General features: G+C 39.3%; 1 protein-coding gene and 1 long non-coding RNA gene across 3 annotated transcripts in view; both read right to left on the bottom strand.

Annotated features, from left to right (window-relative positions):
- The window catches only part of Ca8 (carbonic anhydrase 8), an 88,432-nt gene that overhangs the window by 39,672 nt on the left and 26,285 nt on the right, over positions 1-22,475 (bottom strand). The window lies entirely within an intron of this gene.
- Positions 426-10,259, bottom strand: LOC125610571. The gene is made up of 2 exons (XR_007340572.1): positions 2,658-10,259; positions 426-1,588 (listed from the first exon to the last, which is right to left on the bottom strand). It is a non-coding gene; the product is annotated as an uncharacterized LOC125610571 (long non-coding RNA).

The raw sequence follows: 22,475 nt of genomic DNA, 5'->3' as shown, positions 1-22,475 counted from the left end.
AGGTTACTTCTAATGTCCTTCTCTTCAGAAAAATAAAGCCACATCACTGACTTCACTACATCTACATGGTCTTCTATGCAACAAGGGGGTCACCAATGTACACAGGCTACTGCCTCCATAGGAGGTCTCTGGAGGAATTCCCTCCTTTACCTCTCTGAACAGAAGCAACAGGTCACCGCCTCTTGAGTTCTCAGTTTTAGTCCTAACTTAGGAGAAGCTCAGTGAGGGAGACTCACCGATTTCACATAGAGTTAGTGTCTTTCCTTAAATGACATTCCCTCTGGAGCTCAAAGAAACAAAACTCCAGGTCTGGACACAAACACTACTCACTCAAAGGATGGGTACCCACATAATCAAACACAGCATCACCAACCCACAGTACTTCCATCAGGAAATGTGCAAAGCCACTCTCAAGTTCTGGTAAATTATTTCAACTCTAGGACTATCCAAAGATAACATAAGATAGAAAAAAATTTAAGTACTGCCCTCTGTTCAAGTATTCCATAGTAAAATAATACTGATGTAAATCTCCAACAGAAGTTCATTTCCTACAATTGGGATAAAATTTTATCTATAAAGAAAGGACAATCAATGTTCAAGGTCCCTTCCTCCTAACCTCATACAGCTTTGCAGCTTTCAAGCTGATCTAGAATATGCACTTGTTCCTACAGCAGTGATAAACACTTGCAAGAAGCCACATCTAGTTCCCACACCAAAAAAATCAAATGGCCACAGAGATTCTTGGTATGACAGCAGCTAGCTAAAACCTTGTGCCCACCCACTTGAATCAAAGTGTGAAATATGATATATCAAGAAATTTGTAATGTTTTGAACAACCAACAATAAAAAATTAAAAAAAAAAAAACCTTGTGCCTAGAATACCATCTTCAGTAGTATACCTTTTCGTCAAACTAATTCCTTACCACCTTAAAACTTTGTCCCACATTTAAAAACTAGTTCTTAGTTTAAAAAGACATAGATAAAACTCAATATTCATGTATTTAGAATCTATTTTTTTTTAAATTAACACACAGACTGTCAAAACTTTGATTTTTTTTTTTCACTGCTGAATTTGTCCAAATAGAATCTGAGATTATAAAACTGACCACTAGAGGGAGGTAAGAAAGTCCAGCATAGAAACAGCAACCCAGGAAAAGAACACACCAAGACCAGGCTGCCTGGAAAGCTCACAGGGTCTGGAAGCAGCCAGTAAATGCTAACTGTCAAGGCACCGCCTTCAAGATAACAATGTCCTATGACTTCTCAATTAATAATAAAAGACTAACTTTATTATTTCCTTCTCTGGCAGCAACAATAGCACAGAAGTCCTTGTGGTACAGATAAGAACTGACGGCTTTCATTAAATCAACAAAGAAGGTCTAGGCCCAAGGTTGAGTTGTTGTGTTTTGTTTTTTTTTCCCCCAACAGATGACAAAATTCAAACTGACATTTTTCTTCCTTCTCATAGCAATATTATGGGTTATTTTTTTTTCCTTTTCTGAAACAACACATTAACAAACCAAATAAATAAATAAATAGAGCAAGCTTGTTTTCCCCCACACACACACCATTCCTCAAATCTCAAAACCTTGGATTATCCAAATCTACTTCTGTTCTCCTGTTGCCCCTTCTTTGTTCCTATAATCTTATCCCATTTTGCCTTTTGTTAGTATTGGTTCTGTTCCATAAAGTAGAGCCACTGAGGTAGGAAAATCACAAGGGCATACAAAGAACTCTGAGCACATGTCTAAGCCTGTCCCTGACAAGAGATGACGCTTCAAAAGTAGAAAGGTCAGAGTGCTCAAAGCTTTAATTCTGTCATCATTCGATTTTGGAAAACACTAAAGCAATATACGATTGCAGTGAGTATTATTACTTATGCTGCTTAGTATTAGTCAAGCTTCCCCATGATAACCTCCTTCCTTTCAAAGTTTCTTTTTGGAGAATGGGGGATGGATTAGAGGTCAGAATATAAGCTAGGAAGCTGCCAGAGAGTATCAGTTGAAAAACTAAGATAGGGATATGGGATGATAAATGTTATGTGTTAACTTGGCTAGGCTATAGAACACCAGTCTAGATGTTGCTGCGAAGTTCGTTTTTAGATATGATTAGCATGTAAGTCAACAGACTGAGTACAGTTGACTGTAATCCATTTTATGGGTAAACCTCATCCAGTTGAAGGCCTTAGCAGCAAAGACTGAGGTCCCTCAAAGAAGAGAGAATTCTGTCTCCAGAATACAAGATCAAAATACCCCCCAGACTCTCCAGCCTTCAAACTGCAACAACTTTTGCATGGATTTCCAGCCTCAGCCATAAAATCAAATGGACCAGCTCCTTAATTTAAATCCCAATCTTTTTTATTCCTCCCCCAACCCTCCTGTTTTGCTGAAGCACCCTGACTAATACAGCTTGTGTAAATAAAAATGTATGAAGACCCATGTGAAGTAGGATAAGAGAAAATAAATATAGGCAGAAAGAAGGAAAAAGGAAGGAGGAGGAGACTATAACTTTAATCTGAAAGCCTTGTGCTGAAGTTCTTCATATCTTCACTGCCAAACCTAGTTTTTCCCCAGACCTGTCACTTCCAAATTGCTGGGAAGTCCACAAATCTTCACTCACAATCTTAAAGTTACTAGAAATTGACCCACTTACAAAACCTTGGATTATCCAAATCTACTTCTGTTCTCCTGTTGCCCCTTCCTTGTTCCTATAATCTTATCCCATTTTGCCTTTTGTTAGTATTGGTTCTGTTCCATAAAGTAGAGCCACTGAGATAGGAAAATCACAAGGGCATACAAAGAACTCTGAGCACATGTCTAAGCCTGTCCCTGACAAGAGACTGGCCGCCCCCCACCTCCCGCCACCAATATCGTCACTTTCCTGTGCACTGTAATAAGCCCATGAATACATGTGTTTTTAGGATAGACTGAACGAACAGATACAAACCCAGGGTTCTTACCCAATGTATCTATTGATCAGATAATGGAGAGGATGTCAACCTAAGGATCCTGAGAATTGCCAGGTCACTATAAACCATCTATGATCACCAGACTGATGACATTCTTATCTCAGGATGGCAGGTCTTTGATGCAGCTCATCCTGGATACTTCCCATGCACACTCCTCCCCAAGCTTCCTTTCAAAGAAGAGCCCAAGACCCCACAGCACCGCTCTCTTGAGATGGCCCATGTTCTCCTGTGGATGCGTCCTCCTTTCTTTCATAATAAATCTGTTTGTTCCTCTACCTGAAATTATCTTCTATAATCTATGTCAAGGGCCTGGCCATCCTGAGCAGAGGTCCCCCTCTTTGGGGCCGCTTCAGACCCTGCATTTGGTGGCAAATGCAGATCAAATCCTGAAGAAGGCTAATAATAAAGGAAGAGAGACAAAGGCCCCTAACAATTAAAGTGAACATTTGGTCATTATTTCCCTAAGACTAGACTGAAGAATTAGGGGACAAAAAGCCATCAAATGATCAGAAGGAACATGTCAGACCTTCTACTTTATTTTTATGAGATGCCTTTTATTTCAATTTTCCTTTGCTTCACAAAACACATAATATGTATAGAAACGCCACCCCCCCCCAACCTCCCGCCACCAATATTGTCACTTTCCTTAGTTAGATACCTGCAGTCAAAATATTCAATGGATAAGTCAAAGGAAAAAAAACTCATGAGTTTTAAATAAATAGTATATTATTATAGTTGTTCTTTTATTAGCTTTTATTAATCTCTAACTCTGCCTAATTCATAAATTAAACTTTATCACAGTTATGCATGTATAGAAAAAAACATAATACAGACAGGGTTTGGTACTATCTGTAGCTTCAGACATTTACTGGAAGTCATGAAAAATATCCCCTTTTGAAATAGGGGATTGCTCTATACATATTAATGCAGGGACATATTATTTTGAAATATAGTCATAGTAAGGATATCTGCTCCAAAGTTTATTCTAATGGAAATGGTTAAACAAGGACACATGGAGACAAATTCATGGGAACGGAAAAGCATATGATACTAAGGATATGGTTCAGAAAACAATGAAGCAAAGTCCAAGGGAGGGAAGCAGTCTTCCCAGCCGTCTCCAAGCAGATGGCTATTACCAGCCAAGGGGCCTCAGAGGACCGGCTTTAAAGCCCAACAGTGCAGACTGGCTCTGGGGCGTGGATGAGCTAGGGCAAGCTGAGTGCAGAGGCGGCCACACTGCACACCTCTGCAGATCCACTGATGATTCTCAGAGGCACTGCGTGCTCACAGAAGACCTCCAAGCTAGGAGTCACGGGTCCCTGATTCTCATTTCACTTCCACAACTCTTTAGCTCTGTGAACTCCAGAGTCACTACTTCCTTTGAACATCCATCTCTGGAGCACAAGGAGAGCAGCATCTCATAAGCTCAGACTGTTCACGCCCTGCTTGTCTTCCTCCGGTACTCTCTTTATCCCTATATTCCTATCACATTTTGCTCACAATAGCATTAGCTGTCTGTAGCCAGCCAAGAAATGCAAGCTGGGGAATGCAACGTGAGGAGGGAGAGGGGCTAGCCAAGCATGCCCACGCTGCTTGCTGTTGCTAAGGAGTCCAAGGGTTGGATGGTGTTATCACTGTCTCCGGACACAGCCCACTGTGCAGGGCCACCCAACTGCTTGAGGGGCCACAGAACCAAAGATACCCCCAGACAGGACTCAGCTTCACCAAGGCCATCAGGAGCCTGGACCATCTTTGCCCTGTGAACACAGAGTATAGCAGGTACCGAAGGGCTGCTGAATCCTGCAATAGCAGTGGTTGAGAAATGCGGGGTGAGATTTCTACAACTGAACCATCAGCAGGGCCCATACTCCCCAGTGACTCTCTCTCAAAAGGCAGACATTTTGGCTTCCTTCCAAAATGGGCCTGTCAAAGAAAAAGGGGGTTTTCTCTAAATTAGCCACGCCTTTCCTCACTCCTTACCACCTCTCTCCCCACCCTCCTCATCTAACCCCAGCTTCACCATGAGGAACGCGTTACAAAGAAGCAATGATGTTGCTAGCATTGACTGGGATAACCAGTCACAGTGCCTTTCTATTAAAAATCAGACCAGACAGGCGCGATGTGCACTCTTGTAATTCCAGGGACTTGGGAGACTGAGGCAGGAGGATCACAAGTTCCAGCCTCAGAAATAAAAAAGGCTGGGAATATAGTTCAGTGGTAGAGCACTTGCTTAGCATGTAAGCCCCTGGGTTCAATCCATAGTACTACTACTACTATAATAATAATAACAACAACAATAATACCACAGAATAACTATTGCAAAGTGCCTCTTGACAGTTTTCAAGAAAATCTTTGGCTGAGCTTTTGCTGTGAGGCTCACAAATTCAAATTTCCTGCCATTGATTATGTGGCTTTACCATTAGTACCTGGGAAACGTTCATCTTAATATACTTAACTCACAGCAATAGATAAATTTGTCCAAAGTTATGAAACTGTGACAAGCCATAGCCTTATAATCATTTATTTGTCACTGAGAAAAATAAGTTTGAAGATTTTGTGGCAGCTTAACAGAAAGCTATCTTCAAGATAAATGAGGTTTATTATTAACATAAATAACATGACAGCATTAAAGTACAAAAGAATGAATCATGAGGAATGGAAAAAGTAGTAAAAACTGAAAAGGCAATTATGACTCACGAATTTCTTTCCCCAGCACTATGCACTCATACAAGTTTGGTGAAATCGCCTATCTGCAAATGCTTAATGACATTTCCTTTCAGATGTCTTCTTGTCACCTCAAGCTAAATATTTCTAGAACTGACATCAATTCCCTTCAAAGGTGCCCTCTCCCTGACTCTTAGAAGACCTCCCGGGCTTGAGACCTCCCCCACCCTTTATCTCCCACTCACCAAGGCCTTCCCAGGCCCTCTGGTCATTTGCATTATAAAGCCCAACTAATCTCTCTTGAACCCAGCTTTCTCCACATTTCCTCTGTTCAAAAATCTCTACTTCCCTTTATTTCCTACCATACAGGCTTGACTGCCTCTAACCCCATCCTTCCCTTCCTGAGTTGGTCCCAAATGCTCACCACAACTTCCCCCGTTCAGTTGGGAATACCATTCCCCACCCTGTCCTATCACCTGTGCAAATGCCCCCTAGGCCTTCACAGGGGACAGAAAGGTTGCAAAGTGGACATTAGCTATGTGGAGTGGGGGACGGAGGGTGATGGGAGGTACAGAATAGATATCCATGAGGGAAACAGAAGAGGAAAAATGGGATAACTTGAATTTCTACCAAAATCACATCAAAAGTAAGGCGAGTTCAGTTTTAGATAAGAGTTTAAACCTGCAGCCCCCATTGTTATGGTTTAGACGTGTTGTACCCCAAAAATCTCATAGGTGAGACAAAGCAAGAAGGTTTGGAGGAGAAATGATTTGAGTGAATTAATACCTGATGGGATTAACTGGGTGGTAACTAGAGGCAGGTGGGGTGTGGCTAGAGGAAGTGGTTCAGTGGGGGCATTGCTGTGAGGTTTTTGCATCTGAAGAGTGTCTGTCTTTCTGTCTGTCTGTCTCTCTCTCTCCCTTCTGATCATCATATGAGCTGGCTTCCTCCCCCACACTCTTCCACCATGATGTCCTGCCTCACCTCAAACCCTGGGAAATGGAGCCTCTGTCTATGGACTGAGACTTCTGAACTGTGAGCCCCCAAATAAACTTTTCCTCCTCTACAGTTGTCACAGCAGCAAAAAGGCTGACTAAAACACCCACTCAAGAGAGGGACAGAACTAGAGCTGCTTGAGAAGGAGAGGCTAAAGGTGCAGGTTGCAAATGTCCCCAGAGAGATGCAGCTTATAGCATCAGTCCACCTGTGGGCCCCTTTGTGAGACGTGCCATGAGCCATGAACGTCTGAACATGGAACATGGTGAGATGAAGGAAAGGGAAATAACAAATGCACAAGAGGAAACTCAAATTCCAGAGTGCTAAAGGGACAACCAAGAAGAGACTTTCTAGAATAAAGCTACAATAGCTGCAAAGCAGCAGAGGAAAACAAGGACAGAAAAAGACTTTGCAAGTATTACTTTTAAGACTACTGAGAAGACAGTTTCAATGCAACGGAAAGCACAGGGGCAGAACGCAAGGGCATCCGCATAAAAGCGGGGCAAGGCCACTCATCCTAGAAGGTGGACCAGATTATCAGAAACCAGAAGGCAGTTGAATGAGCGCTAATTGACTTTTTCAAAAATAAGAAAAATCAAAATGCCTAAGCTTAAGCCAAGTGCACTTTTGACTTTTACTATTGTTTTCATCTATTCTTTGAATGGACCAAAATTAAACCCTGAATCACATGCTGCTGTAAATTTAGATAAATCATAAGCATTCGAGGCAACCTATGAACTCTGAAATAATTAAACCGGAAATGCCACTTTTACTCACAATCTGCAGTCATTAAAAACTTTCCTCTGAGCCAGGCCACTATGCAGAAGAAATTCAAAGAGGAAAAGGAACCATCAAAGCTAGGTTATGATTTCTGTGTCCTGATTTGCCTGCCTTCCTCAGAGTCAAAGAAATTCAACTATGGAGAGTGGTAGCTGGTGTCCAACAGATCGTGAGTTTCAGAAGCCAAGTCATCTCACTCACCCATGCTCTACCACATCCAAAACATGCAATCTCAGTGCACTCGGGAAGATATGTACAATTAGTTTGGAGGGTGGATCAAACCCAGGGCTGCACACCTGCTAGGCATGGAGAGCTATAGAAGCTTTTTTTACAAAGAAAAAAAATATTACATCTCATCCCTCTGATACTGGAAAGAGAAAGAAAGAAGATATTAAGCATTGAAATGAAAAAGAAAAGGAAATTGGAAGTGAAATGTTTGAATAACAAATTGGAGCATTAAATAACTGGAAAATAGTTAACAAAGAAAGTGACATTTTTCTCCAATTCACTCTTAATTATGTGAAGCAGCCCATTTATCTGGAGATAAATCGAGATTTAGTGCATATTATCTCCAGGTGCTGCTGCACTTTAAGATGTCATTGTCAATATATTATGCAGCTATTATTCAGAGAAGGACATTCAAGGTGTAGACAGATAGAACAGTGACAAAGTGCTCTAAAGCATGGAATGGAAAATGAATTATTTGAAATTCTATCTCTAGCTGTCACCTACTTGTTATGTTTGCCTAAACTTAATTATGTATCATCTTACCTAGGCAAAAGAGAAATGGGAGAATGTGTTAGAGTGTTTCAGAACAACTTCATCCATTAATATATTAGTTTAAAAAAAGGGTATCTGTAGTATTCTTAGGGTGTAGACTTTTCAATTAAATAGGCACTAGTTCTAGATAATGAAAGATTTTCTTTCAAAGCAGAATCATGTCCTCTCTGTATGCTGATTAATTTCCTTTTGTTTACTTTAATATTGTGCCTTCTGAGGGCATCATTAACTAGAAGGCTCTTCTCCCGAAAATGAATCTTCCTTTAGGAAATTCACTATGAAAGATTCAGAAAGCCTTGTTGGAGGAGTGGTATGAGTCAAATAAAGGTAAAACTGCATCATTTTCAAATATTTTATATTTAATATAAGATCAGTGTTATGGTTTGGCTATGAGGTATCCCCCTAAAGCTCCTGTGTTAATGTGGGAATGTTCAAAGGTGAAATGATTCGATCGTGAGAGCTGTAACCTAATCCATTTACCCTTGCTTGAATGGACTAACTGGGTGGTAACTTTAGGGTCTTGGGGTTGTAGATAGTAAGCCATTTATAGGATTGGACCTGCTTGTTTTGTGTAGTGAATCAGTGAATAATGGCTGCGATTCCTCTCTTCCCACTCCAAATGAGAATCACATTTGACAAGAGTTCTGAAATAATGGCAGCATTCCTCTATGCATTTATTGAGCACCAACGGTATCTAGGATTTTAATGATTATTCCTTTCAACATCAGAAATTCAGAGACCTCAAATAATTTTTGAAAAAGGATCCAGGGTATGCGTAAGCAAAGATAAGTATTATAGCACAGTGGAAGAAAAAGATGAGCAAAAGGGTGAGTATGCAGTAAAAATGAGGGAGGATGCTGTGGGTATTTGTACTGATTTAATGAGCACTGATACTGCATTCTCTGCCAGGCACCGTTCTTTACAATTATGACTTCATTCAATCCTCATTAACATCTCTCTAATGGTAGCATCTATGAATATCACTCTCATGGTTTGTCTGCTCTGAAATGCATTTTGAAATCTGATTGCTACAGTGGAGGTGGTTAGGAGGTGGGGCCGATAAAAGATGACCAGGTCTACAAGAGGGATTAATGACTTGCTCGTGGATTAGGTTAACTCTTTCAGTAGTGAGCTCTCCTTCTGCTAAGACTGGGTGAGCTACTGCAAGAGCAGGTTGTTACAAAGGCAGGGCACACCTTGTACTTTGCCTCTTCACAAATATCCACTTGGCCTTTTGACCCCTGTTATGTTGTAACCTGTCACAAAGGACTTACAGAAAGCTGAGCAGATGCCAATGCCATGTTCTTAGACTTTCCAGCATCCAGAAATGTGAGCTACATAAACTCTTTTCTTTATAAATTACTCAGTCTCAGGCATTCTGTTACAGCAACAGAAAATAACCTAAGACAGTCATTTCTTTAACAAGACAGAAGGTAATAAAGGCACAAAAGATAAAATAACCTTCTCAGGGTCAAAAAGCTATGAAGTGACAAGAGTTGGGATTTGAACACCTCCTCTATGCTACTTCATCCCCAACAAAGAGCATCAAGGAAAAGTGAGCAGAGTGGAATTCACAGAATGAATGTTTACTCAAAGCACAGCTGAATGACAAACAAAGTTCTCTGTAGAGACAAGAAAAACTAGGAGAAGGACTGGAGATTGTGCAACAAAAGGAAGACCAGAAATCCAGAAAGACTGTGCCAGACGCCAAGGGCATACCCAGGGTGAGCAGACACTCTGGTTACCAGTTCCTAGGAAATCTACGTGGGATCTCTTTGAGACTCAGCCACAAAAGACAGACCAGAGTATGTATCATGTAAGGCATTGCAAGGGCAAGGAATATTCTCTGGAAATACAGAGGATATAGTGGGTTATACAGAATGTGTGCTGGACAGAACTTAATTGGAGTGGAGAAAGCAGGAAATGACAGCAGAAAGGTTAGTGTGTTAATCCGTTTTTCGCCACAGTGACTAAAATACCTGGCAAGAACAACTAGGGGGAGGTAAAGTTTATTTTGGCTCAGGGTTTCAGAGGTTCAGACAGCTGACTTCATTGCTCTGGGCCAAGATGTGGCAGAATATCATGGCAGAAGGAGTGACATAGGAAAACTGCTCAGCTCACGGCAGCCAGGAAGGAGGGGTGGGGAGGGAGAAAGAAGAAGAAGAAGAAGGAGGAGGAAGAGGAGGAGGAGGAGGAGGGGGAACCAAGGACAGATATAGTTCAAGAGCACACCCTCCAGCCATGCCCACCTGTCTACAGGTAGCACACAGTGGTTCGTGCAAATTATTAATTCATCAAATGGATTAATCCACTGATGAGGTAACAGCTATTCATTAAATCTTTTCACCTCGGAACACTGCTACATGGGGGACCATGCATCCAATACATGAGCTCTTGGGGAATTCCAGATTCAAACCATAACGGGCAGGCAGGGTCGTATCATCCAGAGCTTGGTCCTTGAAGACAGAGGTGCACTCACTTATCTTCCTCAGGTATTTTCTCATGAGGCTGTGTCAACTAACTTACTTTCTTAAAACGTGGAGATAACTAATGATGCTTGCCACCTTCCTCAGAATCAAAACTTCAAATGCCTCCAGGAAGCGGTGATGGGGAGAGCTTTAAAAACTGCAAGGATGGAGCCCTGCCCTCAGGTGTGGATTTCCAACAATCATAAAACCCAGTGCCAGCTGAAGCCATCTTAAAACCTAGCACCCCAAACCTACCACCGGGTAGGCTCATGCTCATCACTAATACTCTAATGCCCAGGCCACTTATAGCTCAGAGAAAACTAAGCCACCAGAATGATCTATCTCTGCTTCCCACCAGAACCTCCTGCCATCCTTTCCTCCCAACACCTGCCTCTGCTCTCTGCTCCATTCTGCTGCTGCACACTTCAGAGTCTTTGGTCCATCAGTTCTTTTCTCTCCTGAGTCTTCGGCCTGATGTCGCTCTCTCTGAAAGTGTCTTCTGATCACCATTTAAACATGAATAGATGTTTCTTACCCTTAAAAAAAAATACTGCCTTGACCTCATATACCCTCCTACTAACTTCTCTGCACAGCAGACATCAAGAACTTCTTGTATTCCCCATCACCCACCTCCTCCATGTCCATTTCCTCCTGGAAATTGGACAGACTGGATCCACTGCAATTGCTCTCTCATTGCCACTCACCATGTTCACCAGGGCCTTCTTCCTGCAAAGTCACAGTGCCAGCCCAGCACACTTGCCTCCTTTGTAGTATCTACACTCCCTGGTGTCCATCTCACACTGCCCTTCCTCTGGGCTCCAAGGTGTCCACCCCCTGGTTTCCCTCTCCAGTCTTGGACTCCTCCATGGCTCCCTTCCCCCACCCTCAGTTGTGCTTCTCTTCCCTTCTCACTGAGCATATTCTTGTTGTGTGATCTTCTCTCTTTGCGTGTCTTCAATTGTCACCAAGATGCCCATGATTCCAAAATCAACACCTTTTACCAAAATCCCTGCTTTGATCTAACTCCCTTAATTAAACTGCTTAATAAAATATCTCCTTAATAAAATATTATAGGTGCACACCTATAATCCCAGCAACTGGGGAGGCTGAGATAGGAGGATCGCAGGTTCAAAGCCAACCTCAGCAAAAGCGAGGAGCTAAGCAACTCAGTGAGATCCTGTCTCTAAATAAAATACAAAATAGGGCTGGGGATGCGGCTCAGTGGTTGAGTGCCCCTGAGTTCAATTCCCTGGTACTCCACCCAAATATATCTATAGATAGATAGATAGATAGATACAGACAGATATATATATATATATATATATATATATATATATATATCTCCAGAGAGATATTTTATAGTTGGCATTCCACAGCTGAATTCTCTCCATTACCCCTCCCAGCCTGTCTCCTCCTTTGCTTGGTTCAGTGATGGAACCCAAATCAGAAATCTTTTTCATCATCCTCCCTTACAATCAACCAAGAGCTGTGTCTACCTCCATAAAATCTCCCAAATTCACCCACTTGGCTTAGTCCCAAATTCACCCACTAGCTTAGATATCCACAATCTATCACTAGACTTGCTGCCTAAGTCTCTTAGCTAGTCTCCTCCCTCCAAAGTTGTTTCTTATATTCATTCTCTACCTTGCAGTTACACAGTGCAAATCTGCTCCTCAGATTCCTGCCTGCATAGTACAGTCTAATCCCTCAACATGCTATACACCAAACAATGTCTCTCTGTGGTCTTTAGGTGGGTCAAATATGGTTTATTTTATACTGTTTCAGGTATGTGGACCATAATTACAGTAATAAGCTCTTTTTAGTAATAAGAATACATATAAAGCAATTTTAATTGGAATTTAAAATCCAACAATACTCCATTTCTTTATGAAATACCATCATCAGTTTTTACACTCCAAAAAGTAAGGTTTTAGACCTCATACAATTCCTAATAACCTGATTTTCAGGTATTTTTAAATACTGAAGCAGTATTTTCAAAACCAAATTGCAACAGTCAAAATATTACAACTTACAATAAAGTGCACTCATCTCAAAAATGTTGAAAAAAAGAAAACATTTCATTTTAATTTAGTTCTCATTGTACCTGGAAAGGTATTTGTCCATTAACATAGCATACTCAGGGGCTTTCACTTTTTGAACTGCAATTATCTAAAGCAAAGCTCAGAACCATTTTATCAGAAATATGAGAAGAGTGTAGAGGAAATAGAATAATACTTGGTCCAGGTCTCAGCCATTACCTAAGTAACCTTGGGCAACTTATTTAATGCCTCTTGACCTGGTTATCCAACTGAAAAACAGACATTAAAATATCTACCGAGAAGAGATTAAATAAGATGTGGCATGTGCCTGGCACATAAGCATTAATGCTGTTCCCACTGTTCCCTGGGGAATTCATCTTGCACTAACCCCATGGCCATGAGAGAATACAAGGAATATGAAACTTTCCAATAATATAAACCCTTTTATCTTCAAAAATATTGTAAGAAGAGTGAACTCTGACCGGCTGAACAAGTAAAGGTGTATAAAGCAACATATGTAGTTGAATTTTACCAAAAAAAAAAAAAAATTTCCCCTGGAATAGGGATTTTTTTTCTCTCTCCCTACAACTACATGAAACTGAGGATGGCTACCCTGATCTTAAAGACAAAAAGCTCTGTAGAAATCTATACCTATGCGTTTCCCACAAAGTACTTCCTTATTTATGTAAGTTTGGTAACTACTTTAAAATAACAACAAACTAATCCAACTTACTTGTTGCTCAAGAGTTGCACAAAGAATCATTCTTCAAGTAAACTCACCATAAACCACACTTACGGGTACTCCCAGTGTTAATTAAAGGGGACTGTGCTTCCCTGAGATTTGCTAAGACTCTCCTGCTCCTACAGTGCTTTAGGCAACCCCAAACTAATCGAGTTATTTAATGGACATTCTAAGAAACTGTACTTTAACATACTACTGACCTAAAACACAGTCCAGTTCCTGTTCAATGTAATGACTAGCCAAAGCAGCACTTTCCTTGATTGAGCAGGAACCTGTACCCAAACAGCTCGGGTAAAATCGAGGTCAACTAGGAACAGGAAAGGCATCAATGGGTGTGAACCAGAAAAGGCACAATTCAGATAGGAAATTTTACCTACGTTTATGTGGTGGTACCTTTCAATTTTGTACAGTTCATACTGATGTGGAGGGCTGGACAGGAACACTTCTAAAACAAGATGACTGCATCTTGTACATAATCCAAAATGAATCGTCATCATCATCAACACAAGTGCTTTAAATGTTCAGAGGGCAGATATGGGAACAGGGGTCAGGAAGCGTTCTGCACGCACACCCGATCCTGCCTGCCCCAGGCCTGCTTCCTCCGGTTGGGCTGGGTCTTCACTGCACTTCTCCACTGCCCTGGTCTTTGCAGTCCTGGCTGCCTACCTAGTACATATGCTGCCCTAGTGGATCCCTTTGTTATCTTAGCCATCCAAACCATTCTCATAAACCCTACATAAATTTAAATAACAAAATTACGGTTGTGCACCCCAGAATGACATTTTCATCAACAATGGACAGCATGTGTGACTGCAGCACTGAAAGTTCCTATTGTTTAGTGATGTCATGGCCCTCATAATATTACAGCACGATGCACTCCTCACACCTTTGTGGTGGTGCTGGTGTAAACAAACCCACCAGCCAGACATAAAGGTGTGGCACATACAGTTGTGTGCAGCCCATAATACTTGATGATGACAACAAACAACTGTTACGAATGCATGCATTTTCTATGCTATAGTTCTCATTGTGTTACCGCGCATTCCACCTACGTATATTTAAAAGACAAAGTTCACCATAAAAGTATATGCTGTGTTACACCAGCAACAGCTTCACACATCCCACGTCTGCTGTGTCTCCTGACTGCAGGGAGAGGCCATGTCTAGTGACTGGCCTAGACCTTCCACTTGGGTATGTGCAAGCACACGCTATCAAGCTCACGTAATAACAAAATGGCCCACATGCCCATGTATTTCTCAGAATGTGTTCCCATCATTAAGCAGTGCATGAATGTATTGTTTTCCAAAAGTTTTTATTATATATTGCACCTTGGCTTTAGACAAATGAAATATATCAATGAGCAATGCAATATCTTGACATATATAGTCATAGAGATGAGCCCTTAGAAAAGCAAAGACCATCCTTGCTTTACAGTAACGTAACTCAGAAGATAATTCTGAGTGACTTTATCTTTGCTTTTATGTAATGTAGTATTAGAAATTTTTAACTAATATGTGGTTAAGATTCTTTCTCACTTTTTATTATTTATTATTTTTGTAAATACATGACAATAGTGGAATGCACAATTTTTCATAACTCTGTATATAAATATGTGGTTAAGATTTTTAAAAGAATGAAAGTCTTTTATTTATTTATTTATTTATTTATTTTTAGGTATAGTTGAACACAATGCCTTTATTTTATTACCTTATTTTTATGTGGTGCTGAGGATCAAACCCAAGGCCTCACACGTGCTAGGCGAGCGCTCTACCACTGAGCCACAACCTCAGCTCCAAGAATGAAAGTCTTTTAAAAAGCATTATTTCTAGAGGAAAATGATAACCGCTGTATGTCGACCACTACATGGTACATTTTCATAAGTTAAGAAGATAAAAATGAGGACTACTCTACTGTACATAGGCAGATATCCAACTTATAATGGCAGGCTTCAAAAGAAATAGAATGTTAGAAAAATTAAAATAAGAAAAACGTAGCCAGGCATGGTGGTGCACACCTGTAATCCCAGTGGCTCTGGAGGCTGAAGCCAGAGGATCACAAGTTCAAAGTCAGCCTCAGCAAATTAATGAAGCCCTAGCAACTTAGTGAGACCCTGATTCAAAATAAAAAATAAAAAGGGCTGGGGAAGTGGTTCAGTGGTTAACCACCCCGGTTTCAATCTTTAATACCAAAAAATAAATAAATAAATAAAAGTAATTATTATAGAAAATATTGATTGAGCATTTACTCTTGTTTACTAACCTGAAACTAAAAGTTCAGGTAGTTTTCAAAATAATTCCAGAAGCTCTATCTGGTAAAGTCACTTTTGCAGAAATGCATCTAATTTGCAGATAAATATCTAATCTGGATATTCCTTCTTCCAGCACACTCTTCTACCCACTGTCTCCTCCTCTCCTCTGACCTTCATGCTACCAGAACCCCAACTGCATTTGATACAACCAGAAGCAAAGTGTGTACAGAATGCTAGACCCCTTCTCAGCCCTGTAGGGTGGGTCCTGATGAAGCCACACTATTACAGCCTCATCATTTTCCTTGAAATGACTGTGTAAAGAATCTGCAAGTACAGAAATTCTGGCTAATGACATATAAGGGAAATTCTGTGGGAAATGGAGTAATAAGGACTTTGGGGGAAATGATTCTTAATTTTTAAGAAGATTCATAACACTATTAGTAATGTGTTTCAGTGCAAACTCTTGGGTTAACTATTTGTACTGAAATATTTCATAACCTAGGCTCCAGTTTGAGATATATATTCATTAAAAGACCTGAATATTCAGAGAAACTCTATTCTAGTAGATAGGACCTGAAGGCAGTCTAAATGTTATCAACTAAAGAAAAAATATACTGTGTAAAATTCACATACTAAAAATAATTACACATGAAAATTAACAAATGAAAAGCACATATCACAACATAAATGAATCTATAAACACAATACTAAATGACAAAAGGCCAGACACAAAATAATGTGTACTGTGTGATTCAATTCACATAAAACCTTCAAAGAAGCAAAACTTATCAATGATACTACAACTCAAGATTGTAATTGACCTTGAAGGAGCTGGGAGGGAGTGGCTGGGATATAGACTGTGTTCAGGCTGAATAGTGGTTTCAGAAGTATATTTACTTTGTAAAATTTCAAGGAACTGAATGTTTATAATTTAGGGAATTTTCTGTGCCCAAATTTATTTATAATCAAAAATTTAACTCAAATTTAAAATTTATAAAAATTTAACTTTAAAAAATAAAGATGGGGCTGTGGTTGTGGCTGAGTGGTAGAACATTTGCCTAGCATGTGCGAGGCACTGGTTTTGATCCTTAGCACCACATAAAAATGAATAAAATAAAGGTATAAAAAATGTTGTGTCTATTTAAAAAAATTAAATAAAGATGGTTCCAGAATTGAGTAATTTGGAAGTTATCAAAATAAAAACTTTCACATTTTAAGTTAATACCATCAAGAAAATGAAAAGGTAGTGGACAGAATAAGATAAAATGTTTGCACACTGTATGTCTGATAAAAGACTTGTATCCAGAATAAAGAATTCTTATAACTCAATCATAAGACAAATAACTCAATTTTTTATTTCTATTTATTTATGTATGGGGTGCTGGAGATTGAATCCAGGGCCTCATTTAAGCACTCTTCCACTGAGCTACATTACCATCCCAACTGTTTTTTTAAAATAAGCAAAGTTTTTTAATAGAAATATATATAAATGGCCAATAAACACATGAAAAATGCTCAACATAGTTACTTATTAGAGAAATGCAAGTCAAAACCAACATGAGATATCACTGCAGAGCTACTAGAATGGCTACAACCAAAAAAAACAAGCAATTAAGACTTGGAAAAACTGGAGCCTTCATACACTGCTGCTGGGATTGGAAACTGGCACAGTCACCATGGAAAACAGATTAACAATTTCTAAAATATTAAATATACATTATCATATGACCCAGAAATTTCATTTCTGAGAGTGCACATCTAGGAGAAATGAAAGCATCCATCCACCCAAAAACGTGCGCTCAATGTTCACAGCTACATTATTCATCAAAGTCAAAAGGCAGAAATAAATCAAATATCCAAAAATTGATGGATGAATCAGTAAAACATGATGTACTCATGTGACACAATGCTCTCCAAGAATACAAAGGAACCGAGTGCTAATACAGGTCCCAACATGGAGGAATGAACCTTGAAAGCTTTACACTAAGTGAAAGGATGCGGTCATAAAAGACCATATAACACATGATTCCATTTATAGGAAGTGTCTAGAACAGGCAAATCCAGAGAGACAGAAAGCAGGTTAGTAATTACCTCGGGCTGAAAGAGAGGGAATGGAAATGGGCTATTTCTTTTGGGGGTAATGAAAGTATGGTAATGGAAGCAAAATGCTGGAAATACACTAAAACCATAGCGTAAAAATGATATCTCAACAAAGCTACCTACTACAAAAATGCAAGAGAAGAAAGTCCTTCCTCTCATAATCTTTAATCACTAATTTGTCAGGATTTGATGCTTACAGGTGATGGAGCCATCTTGCAACCACAAGTAAACAAATCAAATGGGAAAAGCCAAAGCGCAGAAGTGGCTTAGCAGAAAAACAGAAAAAAAAAAAACTGGGCTTTTGGAAATATGACTGAGCAACTTGAATTAACCAACCTTGAACTGCCCTTCAGGAGTTCTAATGTAGAGAGAAGTAGTCCTAATTATTTTCCAGTTAGTTCTTACTTACCTGAAAATAACATACTCCTGCAAGAGATATAAAATGATGAGCAAAAGCACTCCATGTCTAAATTACTTATACCAAATCTTATATGCATACATAGCATTAATAACTTCATAAATAAAAGAAAAAATTTCATTACAATCTAAACAAGGTCTTCTGATAGACAAAAGGTAGGATCTATTGAAAACAAAGTGGTATCTAAGAATAGACAAGGAGATCCAGCTCGTTTTGCTCTGATTTAGAGCTTTTCTCAAAGATATAAAGGCATTTTTCTACTTTACTACCATTTTCTACCATTACTTCAAAATATTTAAAGAAAAGACATCAGGAATGTTAAGTCAGTTATTGAAAACCATAAAATATATCATCAACTAAGGAGATTTTTAAGAGTGTAAATCTAATACAAACCTCTTTCACTTGTATCAACATTTCCTAATAATCAAGCAGTAAATTTTATTAGCAGTAGTTTATTATTGGGAGTAGCTTCATAAGTTTCAAAAATGGATTGATTGTTGATGTGGATAAGGACAACATATGCTACTATTACAGCCACAATCATAATATGGAAACTAAGGACATAAAATAGACATTATGCAGGATCAGAAATATAATTTCCCTTTGATAAAGCATTGACCACATGATTAACCTACCATGGGAACAGTACATATTCCTTTGAGACTGATAAGCACTGATGATATGACACCAAATTAAAGTTTCAACTGTTACCTCATGACACTGGATGAAGAAAAGATGTTGTGTATTACCTAGAGCCATATTTAAATAGATAAATGAGTAAATATTCGTTGCTACAATAAATCCCAGTCTCTGACCTCTCTTCTGAGTTACAAATCTACAATTCCAGTCTGTTCCTGGGCATTTCCACGGGATGAATGGCAACCATCAAATCCAAAACATTTCAAATTATATGCTACAATCATTTCCCATCAAAATAGACCCCCTTCTGGCATTCCTTAAGAGCACCAAGATTCTTCTATCTCCCAAGGATCTCATCTTAGAAGAGCTCCTCTTTACCTGATCTCTGAACTACCAAGACCCTCTGAAAGCTACACAGCTTCTCTCTTCACATTGCTTCTCATGCTCCCTTCTCTTCCTTGTCAAAGCCATCATCCCAACCGAGGCCATATGAACCATCACACCTGGCCTTTAGCAACGATTTCCTAAAGGGCATCACCTCTTCTGATCACAGAAATTCACTGCAATTTACCAGAAGAAAGTGATACAAGAGAAGCAAGTTTTACCTCTTTCTTTATTGATGTGTTCCCAGTTCCTAAATTCCCTAGAATATAGGGACTCAATAAATATTTAACGTATGAGAAAGTCTATCCTGTGAAATGCTGAGCAGCCATACCCCACAGCTCTTGGTCAAACCCCACCTACATAACCTACATCTGACCACAGCACAGCTTCTCAATGAAAACCTGACATTCAGAAGCTTCCACTATTTGTCCTCAACCTGCTATTCTTCCATTTTATCTCCAGCTACTTAGTTTCCAGATGCCCTAAACTCCAGTTACAATAGACTACTATAAAATAGCTGTTAGGTTTATAATATGTAGCATACATATAAGCAACTATGTAACTGTATATACTTATCTGTGGTTATATCTCTATTTATGTACCATTAAATTACTATAAAAGGTTATGGAGAAAAATACAACAGAGAGAGGGGATACAGACTCCAAGAAGGTTTAGGGAAATTAAGGTTTGCCTCACTGATTATGCAACTTTTGAACAGAGAACTAATGATGCTGAAGGAGCAAACCCTGTGACTACTGGGGAGAAAACATCCCAGATACATAAGATAACAAGCACAAAATCCTTTAGTTGGGAGAAGGACACTTCTGTCTTCTTTGCATCCTCAGTACCCGGCACTATGTCAAAAGTGTTCTCATCCTTTCTTTTACCCACTTGCTTGTATTTCATTAGAGCTCACGGCATGCCAGGAACTAAAATTCTAATAGAAGTCAAAGCAAACTCCTGAATTTAAAAATCACTAGAATTTACATCTGAGGTTAATTACATAAAATCGCTATCAATCTCAACTTCAGCATGACTGTGTTCGACTAACTTTCCTCCAATTCCCTCTACCTCCTAGAATATCCATGTCATTCAACAACACACAATGCTCCCAAGCTTCACACTCGAAAATCTCAACTAATGCCTAACACTACACACATGCTCACTGAAATCCATTCTGAAAACAGCGTAGAGTATTTGGTCATCCCAATTTTACACCCATTGTCTTCTCCCAGATCCTCCAAGAAAAGAAAGTTGGAAGAGTATTCATCTGAAATTCTCTCAAATCTTTGCCTCGCAGAAGACAATGTTCATTCAATAACAGACACAATCTAGATGCTTCGGAAACTAGACTCCACAAGTATAATTCTTCCTGTAAGGAGAATTCAAATTTAACTGAAATCAAGAAGCAAAAGTTTAGTACTCCAAAAGCTTTCAGCTCACCCCACATCAATAATGCCAGTAAAACAAATTCTAATAATCTTTTTTTAATATTTATTTTTTAGTTGTAGTTGAACACAATACCTTTATTCATTTATTTTTATGTGAGTCTGAGGATCAAATCCAGAGTCTCACACGTGCCAAGTGAGCACTCTACCACTGAGCCACAACCCCAGCCCAAATTCTAATAATCTTAAAAAAAAATCTGTATTATTTGACACAAAACTGGTTTTCACATCAAATTCAAAATTAAGTCTTTATAAAAATTTAGATATATGTAAATGCAGATTATCCATGTAATCGGATACATCTTCATTTGTTGCTTTCAGAGTCAATATACTTGAGACCTATTTTCTACCATTTTTTTTAATTTATAAAAATACAGAAAGCTATGAGAGCACAGGGCATACTGACAGGATAGGAACATATATATTGAAAAATATCATAGGCAACGGGAGTGGATGACAAAAAAAGAGATTGTAGGAACAGCAACTGACAATGGCAAGCTGAGGCAATTTCAGGGAGCGTGGATCTCAACACAAAGGTCTTCAGAAAACACACCAGATAAGAGAGTTTCTGCTGCATGTTGCCTAGGAAACCTGAGCAGAAATACATATTACCCTGTGAAAATCAGTAAAATTAAGACCACTGGACTAAAAAGGGAATGGTAATTCCAAAGCTGAATTTTTCCCCCTAAGAATTCAAATCAACTCCAATTAACAATAAATAAAAGCTGAAATCTAGTAATCATTAGTTTAATTCACTCTTCTGTGGGATGGAGAGAGATTAGCACTGTTCTGATTAAGACTCAAATTATTTAAGGCTCAATATAGCTTCACACATTCTTATCTCTCCACCTGACTTTCAGCTGAGGGCAGCTTTACAAATTTACCCAACTATAATTGTTCTTTATGTAATATGAAAGTGTGGGGAAGCAAAATGTGGACTGTAACAGGGTGAAATGACACCCCTGTCCACTCTGTGGACATCATGGCACCTATATGCATTCTGATTCCTTTTCGTTTTTTTCCTACTATAAGTTGAATATCCCTAATTCAAAACTGTGAAATCAAAATATACTCCAAAATCCAAAACTTTGTGAGCAACAGCATGACTCAAGTGGAAAATTCCACACCATGAGCCTTTGTTTCACTCACATTATTTAAATTATTATACAAAACACCTTCGGGTTATATGCACAAGGTGTTTATGAAACATAAATGAATCTCGTGTTTAAACTTGGGTACCATCTCCAACATATCACTCTATGCATATACAAATATTATTGAGTTTTTTAAAAATCTGAAATACTTCTGGTCCCAAGCACTCTGGATAAGGGATACTCAGCTTGTAATTCTATCATTATTCTAATAATTCCATTCCAATAATATTCTATTATACAAGTTCCACTTCTCCCTTATCCAGCCCTATGCATCTATCCTCTACCATGTCTCTCATATCCATCTCTTCTTTTTTGTATGCTTTTTTTTCCCCCATTCCAATTCTACCACACTGGATTATAGCCCTTGACAATCTACTTGCTTAAAAGTGCTAGCAGATGGAGATATGGCTCAGTGGTTAAGCACCCTGGGTTCAATCACTAGTACTGAAAAAAAAAAAAAAAAAAGTGCTAGCACTTCCTGGTGTTGCCTCCAGAAGATGAAGTCTAACCCTCAGGCAGGAGTAAGATCTCCCCAGCCAAGCTCCACAAGACCCCAGTGCCCCTTCCCACACACTGTGAGGAGTGCAGAATTTCTGCCCTGGCTCATGCTTCTCTCTCATTGTGGAATGGCCTCCCCAGCCTAGTTT

The sequence above is a fragment of the Marmota marmota genome, unplaced genomic scaffold (genome assembly GCF_001458135.2).
Source record: "Marmota marmota marmota unplaced genomic scaffold, marMar, whole genome shotgun sequence".
Classification (NCBI taxonomy): Eukaryota; Metazoa; Chordata; class Mammalia; order Rodentia; family Sciuridae; genus Marmota; species Marmota marmota.
The sequence above is the reverse complement of the archived record's forward strand: the minus strand, read 5'-3'. Positions and strand labels throughout refer to the sequence as shown.